This window comes from Cataglyphis hispanica, chromosome 1, assembly GCF_021464435.1.
Source record: "Cataglyphis hispanica isolate Lineage 1 chromosome 1, ULB_Chis1_1.0, whole genome shotgun sequence".
Lineage (NCBI taxonomy): Eukaryota > Metazoa > Arthropoda > Insecta > Hymenoptera > Formicidae > Cataglyphis > Cataglyphis hispanica.
In genome coordinates, this window is record NC_065954.1 from 6,100,864 (window position 1) to 6,114,003 (window position 13,140).

At 37.1% G+C, this 13,140-nt stretch overlaps 1 protein-coding gene and 1 long non-coding RNA gene across 2 annotated transcripts in view; one reads left to right on the top strand and one right to left on the bottom strand.

Annotated features, from left to right (window-relative positions):
• LOC126851544 (uncharacterized) overlaps nt 1–8,945 on the top strand; it is a 223,163-nt gene extending 214,218 nt beyond the window's left edge. Inside the window, exon 3 of the long non-coding RNA XR_007687696.1 lies at nt 7,222–8,945. This is a non-coding gene — a long non-coding RNA (uncharacterized LOC126851544). The remainder of the gene's footprint in view (nt 1–7,221) is intronic.
• Nucleotides 1–9,064, bottom strand: part of LOC126849324 (teneurin-a) — a 420,000-nt gene extending 410,936 nt beyond the window's left edge. Inside the window, exon 1 of the mRNA XM_050591054.1 lies at nt 8,939–9,064. The gene's annotated coding sequence lies outside the window, so the exon portion shown is untranslated. The remainder of the gene's footprint in view (nt 1–8,938) is intronic.
• Between the last annotated feature and the right edge of the window lie 4,076 nt (nt 9,065–13,140).

Consider the following 13,140-nt stretch of genomic DNA (forward strand, 5'->3'; position numbering starts at 1 on the left):
ATCAAGATTGATTATTATTTTTCAAAAATTATCCTTTTAATATTAAAGTAATGTGCAACAACACTTGCGCGATGACAGATTAGCGCAAGTGTAGTCCGAACGTGAATTACCATAATGTTGGAGCCAAGTAAAATTCATTCATTCTTAATTTCAGTCTTACTTCGCTCCTATGCGTCATAACTTTCCAAACTACTAGTCTGGGGAAACGGACAAATATATCTTCCGACAACGCGGCTAAACGGCTGTAACTTTCTTTCCAAACTTTTCTCTACGAGCGGCATTTACGACTGGCTCAGAAACGAGACAAACTCTACAGTGTATCAATTAACTTGACGTGTTGGTAAACCCGGTTTCGCTGCGTTAAACGTTGCACGCTTTGCCACGAGGCAACGCGAAACGGAGCCAATAATCTTAATCATCCGAGAGATATCGGGACGAAATATCCGCGCGCGATTACAACCAACGGATGTTTCTCGCGGTGTAGTGAAATTTCGCTCACGCCATTCTCGGATCAACGAGACGTCGCTGCATCGTGAATGAGCTTAGTCCCGCCGAGCGATTTTGATTCTCTCATGATGGGAGATTTTTCAGACGTTGGTCGCAACTTCAAAGATCGTTTAGATCCCTTACGGACGACACATTGCGACTTTCGCCGACGCGGTCTCCCACATCGTTCTCACATGCTTTCATCTCGAGGGAGCGAAACTCTACGTGCATAGATTTTTACATGCCACCTCTTCTTATGCCGCGCATAGAAATATGCAAGGCTGCAAATACGCACAATCTCATCGGACTTTTATCCGCGCGAGTAAATATTCTCAGCGCGGTATATGTAAGATTTACTCGGTGTAAACGCAAGAATTTTCGCAAATGGACGTAGAGGAGAAAATTTTTCGGGTCACAAGTGGACAGACTCCGGACGGGATTCGGAGAACGGAAAAGCTCGCGGGTAGAATGCAACGAAAGGAAGGCTGAGGCAAGGGAGTAAGAAGAGATGGGAAGAGTACGAAAGTGGGCAGGAATTGTTACGGCAGCGGGTTTACGAGGTCCCGGTGGACAAGATGCCAAGCAAAAGGGGAGGAAGGAGACTGGGAGCACATCGCTTCCCTCCGAATGGGAGAAAAGCGTTATCTTGCCGTGTGTGACTCGAATAACGAGAATAAGCCTTCGCGAGTCAGACTCAACATCGGATGTTTTATCGCGTAAACATTAATACGATTCTTAATCGCGTGATTCACGTCATTATTTGATTTCTCGTCGATCAATTACAACTGCATTTATAACATCGAAACCGTATTAATCTATGCAGAGTAATGTCTTCGCCAACGATATCAACGCGAGAGAAATCTCGCGTCACAAGAGAGATCGGTCAAAAAACGAAACTGTCGCGCGAATAATGTATGATAACATCTGTTTAATCCACGTTATTATACATCGTGAAATAAGCAGTAGCTCTGTAATAGGATGTGAATAATGATAGACATCAAATGACTTCGTACTCGAAAGCACAGTGGCGGTTAATTCCAGAATGTCGAGAATGTCTCTCGTATTGTAACTAAATAGACAATCTAGCTAGCGTGGTGGATTTCGCTGTGAGCACTGTTGTATTACATGAACATTTATAAACGTAACTAACATGTATGTTCAGTGTACTTCTATTTGAAAAACGTTAAAATTGTCAATCTACAAAAATTCATAATTTATTATTATTTGCTGACTTTTAGAAATATTTCTACATTTTTCATTTCGTAATAAATCATATATCTTAAAGTCAAGCTAAAAATTTTGATAAACTAACAAATTTCTAATTAAATTTGCTACAAATTGCTAACATAAATTGTACAAGATAGAAGCGTATGATTCGAATAGGACTTTAGGTTAAAGTTTCTAAATGCTGTTAGATTCAAAGCACGAGTTCATCGAATAACAAAATATAGTCGAGGCAATTTGCTAAAATTATGTCAAAATGATGTTATACCTAATTACGTATTTTGAAATACGATTATCTTAATGATATTTATAAAAAAATGTATCTATTTTAAAAAGTTTAATGAGTCTATTTCTTTCAAATTATAATTTCAATTACTGTGCGAAATACAAAGGGAGAGATTTGATTAATCAGTATTAATCAATTCAATGCAATGAGAACTAAGATAATCAACTTTGATTCTAATGCAAATAATTATTAGATTTGCATTATATAAAGAGTAAGCTGAAGCGCTTTTAGTAATTTCAAATGATACAAGTTCCATATGGTCATTCAACTGCGCCCGGTATATTTACATTTAAACTCCGGCAAAACCGATGGTTGGTCGCGTAATTACCAAGAACGATTATCCGTTGTCAATACGTACGTCAATAGTTACAATTACTTTAAAAATAGATTTGAAATGCGAACTAGATCTAAGAGCTGTCTCTCTGATCGATAATAAAAGTTTTCTATCTACATTATTAACGATTCCTCTATCTCTCTCTTTCTATTTTTCTTTGCTGAGTTATTATTTAATTGAACTTTAAATACATTATCAGAGAAAGAAAGAGCAAAATGATTAAAAGCCAATAGATTCTTATGAATTAAAAAAAATATGTATACATATATATATATATATATATATATATATATATCCGTTATATTTTTTTGATAAATTTGTCCTATCCAATTAATACACACATAAAGATGAATTCTCGTTCTACTTAATATTGTTTAAAATTTTAAAATATGCAATAAATGTTTTATTAGAAACTACCTAATTAACAATATTGTTTTAACTTTGAAATACTGTTAAAATAATTTAAATTGCATAATAATTACGTATAATCATCATACTAGTTAGAGATTAATGACATGTGAACAGCTGTAGAACAGCATTTACTAGAGAATCAAGCGGCAAACATTTTGCAAATTCATTTTTTTATTTTTGCATACTTTTTATGACATATACAAACGTGCTAATAATTATCGACCGTTTTGCTTGTTATCCTTATTATCTTGTATGACAAATACAACAATAACTGCTTGGAACTGTTGTACATATTGATAGTTTTAGTGCACAAATTGTGATTGTGATTGTTTTCGTGCTCTTTTAATGAGATTGACTTGTATATTTTTTCTCCCACAAATAGCGTGGATATGAGTTGCCGCTGCTTATAATAGCATTAGAATTGTATTTCCGTTTATACTATAAATCAGAAATATCTTTTTGCGGTACGCGAGATAACGATATTAGAAACTTTATTGCTGTGGACTTTTAATGTTTGTAAATATGATGAGAGTATATTTTTTTCGTACTTTTTGAGCATTGTTATACTTTTCCGGTATACGAGCTTGACGAGTAATGGATCGCCAAAGCAGTAGAGGTGTTGTGATAGGGGTTGAAAAAATATGGACCGAGGTCGCGGAAAATGAGCCCAAAACTTTTACGGCAGATGCAAAGCAGCGCAGCTTATCGCGTGAATGTTTGTATGGTGATCTATCCTCCAGGAAGTCAGAACCTCCACCCCGCTTGGCCTACATACTGAGAGTTATGGCCGTAGCCGTGTCATACAACCGCACCAAGTCTCCGTGAGGCGTATAAGGAAATAGGAGCATTGCCTCCGCCAAGCATTACAACGTGCGCGCGGCTAGCAGTACGAAACAAGTATCGCTTTTGCGCCGGGCAAAAATATTACGTGGCAACTGTAACATTCGATTTCCGTTCGTCTGCAATGAAAACATTGAGATAGGAAATAAAATGCTACATATACATTAATAACGGAACAGCTCTATTCACCGAAAATATCGTAATAGTTTTTTTATAGGATATATATCGAACGAAAAAAAGAATATATATATATATATATATATATATATATATATATATATCTTTGTTGTAGCAGTTTAAATATTTTCGGTTTTAATCACTATAATTTTTAACGCGCGCTTTTGTTACAATACTTTGACTATTTTGAGAAAATAAATATTCGCTATATAAATCTTACTAAGTACATGTTTAGCATTTATTAGCAATACTCAGCTTAAAGTATCGTCGTTATGCTAAATACGTATAGAAAGTATATAGTTTATTTCTCACGAGACAGTATGCGACAACTTTAATCCACATGCTTATTATGTGCGTACAACCATAATAATGAGATATATCATTTGGATTGCGCGAATGTATTCAGGAATTTGCATTCTTGTTAAATGATGTCTATACATATCGACTTTGCAGTCAAAGAATGACCCCAATACTGCATATTATGAGAATTTATTATATTTGCACTGAAAGAAGTGTTGTATAAAATTCAAGTACATTTGCATATACGAGAAAATTCAAAATCAGAAAGCAAAAACTTTTGAATAAAAATTTTACAATGTAGCAATCACATAATTGAGACAGTTTTTATTAAATAATAACTTGACAAGTATGAAAATTATTAATAATATAAAAAAAAATAAAGAAATTGACTTGAATAGAATTGAATAGCATATATGAATCATCAAATGAAAAGAACTGATTATTATTTAATAAAAAATATATTTATATAACCATCCTACAAATGTCTATATATATATATATATATATATATATATATATATATATATATATATATGTTTATATAATATCAACACAAACTAAATATTATGTAACCGGTGTAGCTTTTTAATCAGTATGAAAATAACGACCGGTGTAACGACTGTCATGTGCGAAGCATGTAATTTTAAGGATAAATGAAGACATGCGTTTATAATTCGTTGCTGGCAACGAGCGAGTGAAGGATATAACGAGACTCATTGTTTCATTAACAGTCGTACTTGTTTTCAAAGAAAATCTTCGCTCGTGTTTTCTCATTCTATATACGATCTTGTGTCACGTCAGAGATGGCAAATGAATCTTCTCTTCGTACGCGGCGAGCGACGTTTATAATTTTAGTTAGTCGTCGACAATTAGCGTAATTTCGCTATTTAAAAGACACATTATTTTTTCGTGACACGTTCATTTTATCACGCGTTTCTCGTCGTCGGCGTGCGTAACATGGTTTACGAGTTCGGTCACCTTAATCGATAAGCCGGGATATTAGCGATATTAGTGCACCTCTCTCCTCGCGAAGGGGTGGTCACTCATTTCTCCCTTCTATATAACCGTGCCAGTCTTATAAAATTTATGATAATTTCCGGTTACACGATGGCCTTTTCGTTCTCGGCTCTCAGTGGGCCACGGTTGCATAATTTTTCATCGCTATGGCGTCGCGCTAATGTGCGTACTAATTCTTCGACTTTACTGGTACGCGAATAATGTCACGATGTAGCGCTGAGAAACTGATGTTATGCAATACATATTACGAGTTTAAACTAATATTAAGCCGACATATTACACATGTACAGTATACTTTGTACTTTTTGCTAATTAAAATCGGCTTAACGAGAAGTGTAGTTAAAAGATTATACATGTGAAACAGCTAATCTTATTTTTCACACTAAAAAGCTGAAGTAAATTGCAAAAGGCTTGAAATTTTTGGTAATGATTATCGATAAGGTGACTATGTAAAATATAATTTGTAAATGAATAAATAAGTACAAAAATACAACACAAGCAAAGAGATTATACAAACTATTATCCCCTTTAACAGAGTAGATAACCAGTAATCGTCTCGCGCGGGATCGCGTTTAAGAACGATATCACGTTCCGTAACTACCTAGTATACTACACATAAACATATGCCCGAGAGGGAGGGGGTGAGAATAGCTAGATAGGCGTGCCAAATAACGTACGTACTTATCTGAACCATGCACTTTTCAGTGACAAGGGGATATGATTTATAGCTTGCTACAAGCTTGCTACAATGACTCCGGTACGTGTTAAACTGACCACGTTCATCATTAAAATTAATGGGTATTGGATACTGCCCGCGGTAAGTGAAAGGAGAGGCAGAACGATTGAAAGCGTCGGAGAGTTCGGTGGCCGAGAAAAACATTGTTATTGTTGCAGTCTGATATTTTGCAACATTTCGTGATAACAATTCAGAGAACAGTCAGAGAAACGAAATATCGATTCTTTTTTTAATAACAGAAATGGGATGACAGTCATCTAGCGATGCTAGATGAGGAATCTAGCAAATAAGAACCGAAACGCGGTAATTAGTGCGCGAACTTTATTGTTGTTTAATTTCACATCATAACAAGTATGCATTAAATATGTACGTTTCTGACATAACATATGTTGAGTTTTAAATACAAATATAATTTTTATATTTTTTTATTTGTGCTGAGAAGATGGGCCAAAAAGTGGTTCAAAACGTGTTGATTTTTTTTTGCCCATTTTTTTATTTTTGTTAATAAATAATTAAAATTTTTAAACATTCATCTTAGACATAAAATAAAATTATCCGCACTTGTTAATTTAATATACAGGAAATGTTCTATTATATACAATCTGCGCGTTGCATCTCGTAATTTTACAAATCTATGTTATCAACGCGCTCTCTTCAGGATGACGATGTCCAGCGCATATAATAGTTATACGTGCATTTTCACGTGTTCTGTAATTGTTCTGGGGTGTCTATTGTGCGGATGAGTGTTAAGTCTGCAGCCCGGCATTCCCATTAAAATTAATGGGGTTTAGGATAACGGGGATAGTCAGGCATGATACCAAACGTGAAGTAAAGTGATGCATCATTCACAAAGAAACAATGTGAATAATTCGATAATCGCATTATAATAATTCATACGTTACAATATACGCATTATTGTTAAAACCATCATTATAATATTCCGATTAGAATGTTAATGCACGCTTGGTATTCATAGTATTCAGCATTAAATTTAATCAATCATTTTTTCGATATCGCGACACATATAGCTATACTTGCTCGATATCAAATTCGGATCGACATATTGTGCTCCTAAACACCTATTTAGTCGCTTACTACTACTCTGTATGTGCTTCCGTATTTATTTTTACTAGCATTTGTACTCGTAATGTATTTCGAAGTACCGCGATAACGGCTGTCTCTAGTTATATGCACACACAGTAATCTCTTACGATTAACTCTACTTTATGGAAATAAATGATATTATAATACTCGATCCGATTTACAGTCAAAAGCGAGATTGGCGGCATTGCATTCTATCAATTTTCCTGTTTATATAGTTACAATGCTCTTATTACGGCATGAATTGCGTTATTTATTGGTAGCCTGGCAGAATATAATTGTATAAAAATTTTTTTGTTATTTTTACAGGAAATGTCTACTAAAGAAGAATGCGAGTGAGCGCGCAGACTCGCCGAGCAAACCGCCTCAATCATCGACGGCCTTTGCGGGAAATGATAGATCGCGTTATCGTTAATGACATTTCGCGGCCAGTTTTCGCGGCCAGACTTTCGCGGCCGTCGACGAGGAATACGAGGGTCGGCGACGAGACAAGAAGGTAGGTCAGGCAAATCGATGTGTCGGCGACACATGTGTAACGCACAGCTAAGTAACGTGTTAAAACCCCGCGAGCGTCCCGACTATGCTTTCAGCATATTTGCATAGGATTCTCTCTCTCTCTCTCTCTCCAGTAGGTAGCGTCAGCTACCTATCTATGGTACGCGAGTAGCACTCGCCGAACGTTTACGTAGCAACGCAAAATGACAGCGCTACCATTACGCATACCCAGAATGGCCGGGATACTTAATGATCGGTATTCCGATTACGCCTATGCACATCGGAGCGCATCTTCGAATCGTGTATGGCCGAGACATCGGATCACTGCAAGTAGAACGAGCCTGGCGATCCTTAAAGCGATGGAGATCAGACCTCTCCGCTCGTCTTATGACAAGAATGTGACACGAATACTAATCACCAATCTGACGTCACAATCGTAAGATTTATTTCAGTACCGAATTTTTGTTTTGCACGTGTCTATGTGTATATATTCCTTGCGACAGAATTGATGTAATATTGTATAGTATTATTGCGATCATTCTTGATAAAAATATTGTTTTATATTACGTTGCGTTAGCGCGCGATGCAAGATTAAAACATGTCAAAGATTATCGATGACAGAGAAAACAAACTCGCTTTGTAGTTTCTTATTCTTTGTAGCTTATTCTCAGTTTGAAAAACAATTCATGAAGTAATATCGTGTGTTGGAGCAAAAAAATGTTTGATCAAAGACATAAAAAGTTTCATTAAAACTTCTTTGATCGCTGAAACAAGTAAAAAAAAGTATGCTGCCAATTATGCACTCCAGTTACGCAATGACCTACTGATTATTAAAGATTAAAATGCTGTAATTACGCAACAGAAGTAATGAATTGATTTTATGCGAGAACACTACCATACACATTACATACACAAACACATAGATTACACATCTATTTCTTTTAATTATGTTTTACACAACTGCTGCTATCAATAGTGGCCTCAAATATTGTCTATTTTATCTTTTCTCACGCTTATAAAAATATACAAAAATCTTAAAATCTTATCTTTTTTAAAAATGAGAATACATAAAGCGAATTAAAAGAAGAGAGAAACGCGCATAGAGTCATATATTGTAATAGTCTACGTCGTAGCTTCACATAATATGGAAGGCATTCCTACATATCCAAGAAGAGTTGGATATTCTAAAGTACGAAAAGTTCCCGAGTTTTCTTGAATTTTCATTACGTACCATCCGGGAGCAAGGCGGAAAGGTCTCCAAAGGGGAATCACGGTAACATCAGAAGCACAAGCGCCTCAGGTTCTATCTCCGCAACGCGTAATTCAAGACCCTGCTCGCCGTTCGATTATAATTTCATTTGCACGGCAACTCGCACGATGAATGTGGCGATGCCGATCTATTCCCTCTAATTAAATCCTATGTACCAACCGAGGTATGTTACGTTCAATTTAAAAATCGTCGGTCGTAAGGATCGTCGATCCTTACGATGGGCGCCAGACTCGAGTATCGGACATATGTAGACTCACTCACCTCAGTTCGATGCCTTGGGTGCGCTTGTCATTTATACTAACGATCACGTCGCGTGGCTGTATCTTCTTATCACCGCTGCACTTCGGGGTAGTCACTTTGCCGCGCGAGTGTACGTCAGACACGAACGACTACTACGTACGTCCGCACATGTATACCTTGCCTGACGTGATGATGTAGAACCCAGTGATGATGAGATCAACGTCTATTTTCCTCTCTCTCTCTCTCTTTCTGTCTCTCTATTCACGCGGTTCAATTCGCGGCAACGTGAGAATTCTGCTCGGAGCACCGACGTGCATATACATAGGAACGAGCTCGGGGTTAAGTCAGTCACCTAGCGTCGCAGTCTTCGTCGCACACTGCTGCACTGTCACGGTCTCTTTTCTACCCTGTCGTTTTAGCGATCTTAATCTCTCAATTCCTCGCAAGCGCGCACACCAGCGTGACTTCCACGACGCGATAAAATCGGAAACACGAAATTTGCGCACTCTCGAAATGAATTTACGTAAATTCAGAACACAACAGTTCGCAAAGTATCACACGAGTTGACGTGAGAGCATCAATTTAATGTCTCTATAATTCGCGAACGAGCCACACGTCGAGGTTGTTTAAATTAGAGATTCTACGATCGAAGGCGCGTTTTTATCAGGGTCGCCGATCAACGATCACTCGGCTTCGCGATATTGTTCTTTCACATTCGCAGAACGCGGGACATCGTTCGAGTGACACGAGGGATCGAGCAGGCGTCCGGCGTTCCAGCTGATCCACGCTGATCGAAAGGAGAAAGGGATAGGAGTGCGTGGGATAGAGCTATGAGTCGCGACAACATGCGTGTTTACCCGCGCGACGACGTAAACACTCCGCACGAAAGCACTCGACTGCTCGGCAGGGGTGGCTGAGCGGCACAGTTCGGTTGCTCGCGCAGTAGCTTGGTAACGCGGCGCAACAGTGCGCAAGTTGTGCTTTTGTGCGGCGAATGCGGACTCCGGTATGGGGGCTAGCACCTATGATCTTTCTCTCTCTCTCTCTCTCTCTCTCTCTCACTCAATCTCCCCTTTCTCTCTCCCTCTGCACTTTTCGTGCTTTCCGCCCTTCTGTCTTCTTTTTTTTTTTTATTTTTCCTTCCGTTCTTTTGTATGCCACCGTTTTCACCCCTATTCGCTCTCTAGCCGCGTTTTCTTTCCCTCGCTTTTCTATTCTCCCACGGATTCTTTCTTACACCCTTCCTCCCCGACTCACCAACTGACTAACTGACTGTCGTCCGTCTATCTACCTGCGCCGCGGAAGAGCGGCCACGGTGGATCGCGAAAAGTAACTGGCGAGCCGGCCGACCCCGATTGGCTCGAGTCTGCGCCCTAGCGACAACTCGGGTACACCGGATATAAAATATAGACGCCTAGTGTGTACGTATACCTACGCTCTGCGCGGTACGCGGTAACACGGGGGTTGAAAAGGAGGAAACTCTCCTCTCTCTCTCTCTCTCTCTGCGACCCTCACCGGAGGGGGTCTCGTCCTCCCCGTTACCTGCTCTTCTCTTATTCTATTTTCACTCACCGTACCGGTAGTCTCCCTTCTCTCTCTCTCTCTCTCTCTCTCTCTCTCTCTCTCTCTCTCTCTCTCTCTCCTCGTCTCTCGTATTCATCCGCTTCATATTCCCTCTTTCCTCTCTTCATCTCCTTCTCAGTCTCTGCGTGTTCTCTCATGTCGTCTCTTCGCTTTCCTCTCGCTTCACCTCATCATGCCTTCTCTATCTTCCTCTCTACTTGCTTCATTCGTGACTATGCGTCTTGTATCGCCTGCCGCAGCGGCCCCGATATACTGTTGCTAGTACGTTGTAACTGCTGATGAAACCTCAAGGTGCATACATATCTACATGTGAAAGAAAAGGACACAAGACGCATAGAACACGAAGGCGCATATTTGTCTTAATTCAGGATGCACATTAAATAGGAACTAAAATTACATTGTCTTGCGAAAGCGGTACTAACAACATTAAATCACTCTTTAGATGCTTTCCGCGGTAAAAAATAAATGACATTTTTCTAAGAATTTATATGCATATTTTTATCGTTGCGGATCGCATGAATTATTATCAGGTAAGGTAACGTGTGGCAAATAAACTGCTAAAACTATGATTAAATTTGGCGAATGTGGGCTTCCTAGTTACGTATTTTAAGTCTAAAATCTACATTGCCTATTTAGGGACTAATTGCGCGCTTGTTTCTTCACGGAAAATTACCTTGGGCTTAGATGGTATATCGATTTAGTAGCGCTATATGTATGTATGTATATAATGACAATGTATATTAAGTATGTATATATTATAATACTATTATATATATATATATATATATATATATATATATATATATATATATATATTAATTGGCTATAAAAAAATTGTGAAAATAAAGATATTGTGCATGTGTAAATTTTTTTAAAAAGTAGTCGATTCGATTTGAAATGATATATCTAACTACATTGCACGATTAATGTTCGTAATGTATGTTAGTTATTGTACAATCAAAATGCGTCGTTATGATGATAATGTTTCTAAATAGTCTCAAGAAGTCTTATGTCATGTCTCTAATAAATCACTAGTTGTATCATCATATCATTTCCATTATATTTCCAAGAAAAAAATAATTTTAAAATAATTAAATGAAAAACACCGTCGGCAAAATGTGATGGAAAATCATATATCTCATGTGTCATTAATTGAATTGTAACAGTATTTATGTTAACAATTTGTTACCTATTATCATTATAATTAATTAATAAAAGTGTCACCTGGGGCGATAAATCATGCAAGTTGTTTTAATTCTATATCTTGTAATTTTTCCAAATTTACATAATCATATTAATCCGCCTTTATTATTGTCGATAAACATTGATAGAAATTATTATAGCTTTCTTATATTGACTATAACATATATTGATTTCCAGTACGCTCCACATTTTTGAATTAAGCTATAATATTATTATGTGGTATAATTACCTGTTACTTTATTTGTTTATAATTAAATCCATATTCTATCGACAGTTATTTAATTAACTCAATTATAGATTATCGAAATATTGATTTTCATCTTTTGTTTCAAGTTTTTTCAGTTATTTAAAATATAACAATTCATTATTTTATTTTAATGTAATTAAATTCGCGATTAACGATATTTATGATATTAGATGAAGCTTGATTCTGATGTCTTTTGAAGAGATTCTGATGCACCCTCAATATAAGATTATATTGTTATGTGTAGCATTGATAAAGATAGTTTCGCGTCCATTATCTTAAAATACAGCTATGAAAGTCTTAAAATTGGACAAATCTGTCGGTAGTCTAATTACTCATTAGGACCAACGGTGATTCGAACATTATCCTAACACAGCCGAAAACTTGGCAGCGGCTATTATAGCTGCTCGTAGATCCGTTTTCACGGCTGCTTTAACCAAACGCGGTAACAGGTTTCAGGGCCCCGCGATTTCGTCTGAATAATACGCTATATTAAATTACTCGGCCTGCGTCACCATTACAGTTTGTCGCTCGATGTAGATGTGCGGAACTATTTCTGTCGGATCATTACCGTTAGCTAATGGGTGCGAAACCACGCAGAACTCATATGTTAGCGGAACAACTAACTATTTTCCGCTGTGACATTTTGCATAACACGACCTGATGATGTTTATATCCGCGCAGATGCTTGCGTCACTCGCTGTAACGTCAAATTTCTGATTATTATTTTGCAAATTTTTCAAATTTTTCCTCTCAAGTTGTTGAAAATGTTTTTATCTTATAACATTTTTATAGACAAAATAATATAAATTAAAAAATTTTAATGTATTATATATTATTAGTATACAAATTATATGTTCTTGTTTAAGTACAAAACACGAGGAATATTTTATTAAATTCTAAATATATCAACTTATAATATATGTATAACATTACGTAGACATTGTACATTTTTTCCCCTAACGCAGAGAAAGAAACATAATATGCTCTCGCGCAGATGCGAATCTACTCGAATATTCACAGGGGGCAGAGATACTGTTGATCATGAATAAACGATCGTAATCCTTCATTCAATCGTCCGTGCTCTGTGCTCAGTGTAGGATATAGCATATTTTTGCGTAAAGAAGCAGTGCGAATGTTACACACACTTGCGTTACCAACGAATTTCAAGAGCTACACCGCCGCACCTGTA